Source organism: Cetorhinus maximus, chromosome 25 (genome assembly GCF_964194155.1).
Source record: "Cetorhinus maximus chromosome 25, sCetMax3.hap1.1, whole genome shotgun sequence".
Taxonomy (NCBI): domain Eukaryota; kingdom Metazoa; phylum Chordata; class Chondrichthyes; order Lamniformes; family Cetorhinidae; genus Cetorhinus; species Cetorhinus maximus.
In genome coordinates, this window is record NC_135903.1 from 3,364,180 (window position 1) to 3,370,179 (window position 6,000).

Consider the following 6,000-nt stretch of genomic DNA (forward strand, 5'->3'; position numbering starts at 1 on the left):
TGGTCCCAATGTCCCAGGGACCTGCATCCCTCCCCCTCACACCATCTCTTCAGCCACGTATTCATCCGATATATCCTGCTATTTCTACACTGACTAGCACGTGGCACTGGTAGTAATCCTGAGATCACTACCTTTGAGGTCCTACTTTTCAACTTACCTCCTAACTCCCTATATTCTGCTTTTAGGACCTCATCCTTTTTTTTACCTGTGTTGTTTGTACCAATGTGCACCACGACCACTGGCTGTTCACCCTCCCCCTTCAGAATGTCCTGTAGCCGCTCTGAGACATCCTTGACCCGAGCACTAAGGAGGCAACATACCATCCTGGAGTCTCGTTTGCGGCCACAGAAACGCCTGTCTATTCCCCTTACAATTGAATCCCCTTGAGTATTGCATTCCCACACTTTTTACTCCTACCCTGTGCAGCAGAGCCAACCGTGGTGTAATGAATTTGGCTGTTGCTGCTTTCCCCTGAGAGGCCATTTCCCTCCACAGTATCCAAAGTGGTATATCTGTTTTGCAGGGGAATAGCCACAGCAGACTCCTGCACTGCCTGCCATTCCTCTTGCTCTGCCTGGTGGTCACCCATTCCCTTCCTGCCTGTGGACTCTTAGCCTGCAGTGTGGCCACCTCTCTATAGGTGCTATCCACGATACTCTCGGGTGTTCCACAGTGTCTCCAGCTGCCGCTCCAGCTCCAAAACCCAGCCTTGCAGCTGGAGACACTTCCCGCACACATGTTGGGCACGGGCCCTGGAAATGTTCCCAGCTTCCCACATAGAGCAGGAGGAGCACACCACAGCTTTGAGCTCTCCTGCCATGACTTACTCCTTTAAATTAAATTAAACCTTTTGGAAGATATTTAATGTCAAATAATATCATTTACTCTAGGGCCCTTCTTCCCTGCTCCTCGTTGTTACAGGATATAGCCCTTACAAACGATGAACCACAAAATAAGATCTTAAAATCTATAAGTGATAAAAGTAGTGAATACTTACCCAATCGCACTCACGGTACTCAAAGGATCACCTCGTTCCCTCCTCACCAAACTCCCTTAGTCACCAAACTCCAACTTAAGCACTCTACTGCAGCCCAAAGCACCACTCCAGTACAGACAAAGTCAGGACTGTAAGATGGCCTGTTTTTATACTCTCTGAATTTAGCCTCTGAAAACCTGTTTAAGCCAGTTATCCAATTAACTCGTTGTAGCTGCAAGCAGAGCCTGTATAAACCCTGTTTTAAAGCTGGCCTAAAACTAACCTTCTTCCAACCCAAACAGCAACTTTTAGTTAATTGCTAAATTAAAGAAAGGCTAGAGTTAGATAGAAATTGACGCTTAAATTCCCTGAGTCACCAAACTCCAACTTAAGCACCGTACTGCAGCCAAAAGCAGCACTCCAGTGGGTCTGAAAGATCCCATGGCGCTATTTTGAAGTTCTCCCCCATGTCCTGGTCAATGTTTATGGTCAAATTTTTTTGTTCAGCATGCGGGCATGCGCTGGAGCATAAAATGTCGCGCGATCTCATTGGGCGAGCATCCCAACCTCATCGTGCACTCGCCCAATATTTCGATCGGCGGGCACACGCGGGAGTCGGCAGTGCGCCCGCTGACAATTAACCGGCCGATTAAGACCCTTAATCAACAAATTGAGTGCAATTTTTCACTGCCTGTCAAACCATTCAGTTGGCAGGCAGGCAGAAAAGGCTAAGCGGCCTTTGCATTTTTGGCAACGCCTCATCCACGGGTGAGATGAGGTTTCGACCAGTGATTAAAAAAAAGTTTTTGCACTCCTATTTAACATGTCCCTGCTCATGTGACAGATTCATATGGAGGGACACGTTTTCATTATTTTTCATTTTTCCCGAATGCTCCCGGGCCTGCCCGCCATGCCCACCCGATGAGGGCAAAATTCTGCCCCATGTTTGAACTTACGTCGCCTAAACAGATTACTTGGTCATTATCATATCATTTGCTGTGGGATCTTACTGTGCACAAAGTGACTGATGTGCCTACAACAGTTTACACTCCAAAAGTACTTCATTTGGTATAAAATTCTTCGGACATCCTAAGCGCTATTCAAACGCAATTCTTTATTGCTTAGTGGGGCGAAGGCAGTATCGTGCTAGCCTGAAGTATTACTGCTGAGTTTGCCCAATCAGCCTGTGCACACTGATGATCAAAACTATGGCGGGATTTTCTGTCCACACCGACCGCCGGGATTCTCCGGTCCCTGCGAAAATCCATGGACCTTTGGCTGGGCTGCTGCACCCCCCCCGCGGTGGGTCACGCCATGGTGGGTCTGGAAAATCTCAGCCTACGTTCTGTCTACTGACTATGGGCAAATGATGAAAGGATATTTTGGAAGTACATCTTCTTCATGAATATGTGTTTGGCAAGCCTTTCAATTGTTGGAAAAGGAAACATGTCCAGACTAAATGTGTTCTGTTTCAGCAAAGGCCTCATATTTAGGTGTGAAGCAATTTATCTCATAGCATCAAAGGTTTGGAAATTACTGTTGAGCATGTTAGCGAATGAACACTTAAATGGAGTAGGTGTTTGTTGGCCCATTTCCAGCCTGACAAAGGTAAATGGGGATCGGCCCTTGGGCCTAATCAGCTGCCTCTGTGCGAGTTGCTGACAATGGTCATGTTTCCATGGGCAACTCACCTATGGGGAGATAGGGAATGTCCAGTCATGAAGCTCCAGGCATCATGAGTGTGGGGCAGGCTCGATGGACTGGTTAGCCTTTTACTGACCATTATCTTCCCACGCTCATAAATGGCCCAAGACGCTGAACAGGAGGTGAGAAATCAGACATCGAGCAGGGAATGGGAAATGAGTTACAGGGAGGTAACCAAAGGCATGGCGGAGCCAATTGGAAAGTTCTGGAGATGTTGAGTATTATCACATGGCAGAGGAGTTTAGGTAGAGAATTCTAGAGGGCAATCTGGTGATGGCTAAAGACTTTACTAACTGTGTGGGATGGAGGTGGTTGGCATGGAGGGAGGGAGGTGGTGGGCATGGAGGGAGGGAGGTGGTGGGCATGGAGGGAGGGAGGTGGTGGGGGGGGTGGGGGGAAGAACACAAAAAATTCAAATGCACAATTCTAGCACAGAGAAAAATTATTTCTTTAAAAATGAGTGAATGTGGTCAGTTATTTATTTATTTTTTCTGAGGATAAGGACTGCTTTACAATAGTTCAACTAGTCCTCGTGAGACAAACGACGCGACCCTGTAATATCTTCTTTGTTTTCTTGGAGACCAGAACAATTACAAATTGAAGGAAGAGCTCATGGGGTTTTTCAAAGAAACTAGCTTGAAAATAAGCTGCAGAACAAAGAAAGCCATCGCTGAGTGACTGACAGCAGCTTGCTGTGTTGGCACATTTAATATGATTGCTTCTAGTTTTCAGAGTCAACACAGCGTATCACAAATATATCTCTCCTTATCATAGCTGCAGCATCCCATTACTCTGTAACTAAAAGGGAAGACATGTTTACACGGCACCTTCTGTGACTTCAGCATCTTCCCAAAGTGTTTCACAGCCAATGAAGTAGTTTTAAAGTGTAGCCACTGTTGTAATGCAGAGAATGCGGCAGCCAATTTGCACACAGCAAGCTCCCACAAATAGCAGTGTGATAATTACCAGACAATCTGTTTTTGGTGATGGTGATTGAAGGTTAAACATCCCTCCAGGACACCAGGGTCAACCCTGCTCTACTTTGAAATCTTTTACCTCCAACTGAGAGGGTGGACAGAGCCTTGGTTTAATGCCTCATCCAAAAGACAGCACCTCCGACAGCGCAGCACTTCCTCAGTGCCAACACAGAGACTGTTTAAAACTCTTCAATACTTGGATGTATTGAGGTATCTTTCATTTATCAATTTTTCCTGTGCCCTTCTTCAATTCCTAGCAGGGATCAGCAGCAGGATCTTCCCTAAACCAACGTAACTAATTCCAATTATAGTGTGCCAGTTGTTGCTTCAGTGAAGGTCAGCTAACTCAGCACTAAAGAGGAATGAAATCTGTTGTAGGGTGTTGGTTTAAGATAGGTCTTAATGAAATCTTCATAGTCTTAAGTATGTTAATTGTATGTATTTATTAACTACAAGAATTATGTGTATATAATATCGAGTTAAGGGTTCAAGCTGGGAGCTGTTTCTGTGCTTGCCTATGCACATGGCTCTGTCCAACACCCCCTAGGTGTGGGTCATGCGTTCTCTTACATCACTGTGTGGGCGGTACTGTACTCAGTCCCACATTAACCCTATGCGTGCCAGACCATTACACCACAAAATCTAGAATCTTGTGGGTTCCATCGTTTTGTACTAAAAAGACGAGGGGCAGAATCATCCCAGATAAGTATGGTAGCGGGCGTGAGAAAAGGCATTTTACCCACCGGCCGCCATGTTGGCTTTTCGCTCCGTATCATCCCCTTTCCGTCGGGTCCTGTCTCATTACTAATACATTCATGGGAAACACGCTGGATCGCCGGTGGGCGGGCTCAGATTTTCCCGCCATGCTTGATCTCAGCGCTTCCTTGCTCCAGGCGCCATATTTAAAGCGCACCCGAGCGCAGCCTACTTCAAATCTACAGACCAGCCCTGACAAAGCAACAGGCGCTCCCAAAAGCAAAGAAGACAGCAGCCCCCAAATTTAGTGATGCCTCTCTGGGGCGCCTGCTGGACAGAGTTGAAGGCCACCGCGATGTCATCTATCCCAGCTCTGGCCGCAGGAGGTCTGCCAGAGTCACCAATCCGGCCTGGGAGACGGTGGCAGCGGTGGTCAGCGCCACTGGAGCACAGAGGTCAGCCATCCAGTGCTCTCATCCATTCTGCCAGAGTAAGTCAACTACCTCACCATTCACAACTCACACACTGCCAAACCTATCACACATCCACAGGGATCTCACACCTCAAGGAACAACACCACTAACTCTCACACACACCCTCACATCTCCACCAGCCTCATATCCTCTGGAGCTCGCGTCCTCATCGCGTCCATGGCTCCACTCACCACACAAACATTCCACACTGTGCCATGTGTCCAGCTCACACTCTCGCCATTTGTTTTCATGCAGGCAAAGCTGGCTCACAACAGCAGGAAGAGGTCACAGGCCTGGGGGGTGGAGTGGCCCACATCTGGCCCCACAGTGTGCCATCGCACTGACTGGTGAGGACATGGACCATTCCTGCGGCAATGGTGAGGTCAGTGGCAAACACCCTCGTGAGGATCCTGCACCACATCATCCTTCTCTCAATGCAAATGTGAGTGCTCTCTCTCCTGCTTTTGACTCTGCTGCCATACACTAACTATCTCTACTTTGGTTCACAGGGAGCTCTGCCAAGCGACCGACACTGTCAACCAGACAGTCCCTCAGCTCCATCCAGGACTTCACCTCCAGCCAAGAAGACAACCTCCTCCATTGAAGAGCTGGAAATAAGCAGCCTGGAAGGCCCATCACAGCACTTACCCGCACCCTGCACCAGCGCAGAGACACCCACCTCGGTGATGTTCCGAAGCAGGCCCGAAGCATCTACAGAGACCTCCCGTCTCTGAGGGCTGCTTCGTGGTGGAGCCATGTGCATGAGGATCCACCCACCATGCGGTGCACATGTTCCTCCGGGGTCCGGCAGCTGTAGGGCTCCAGCATCATCTTCTCCTTCGATGTCCACGGGCTGAGCAAGGCCCTAAAGGTGAGTCCCGACTTCTGCACGTTACGTTTGTCCAGACACGTTCTGGGCCGGCATGTTTTCCCACCGGCATAATGGTAAATTGGGTGTGGGGGAGACAATTCCCATCAGGCCTTAGTTTGCATCCCATTAGCGGGATGCAAATGGGATTCACAGGATCCCAGCGGGTTTTGCATTTCACCATGGTGGACACCATCAGATGATCCCGCTATGATTTCACGCCGCGTGAATCAAATTTCTGCCCCTCACACCAAATTCTACCTCACCCCCCACCCCACACCCCCCCTCCGCCTGCCGCCAATGGGA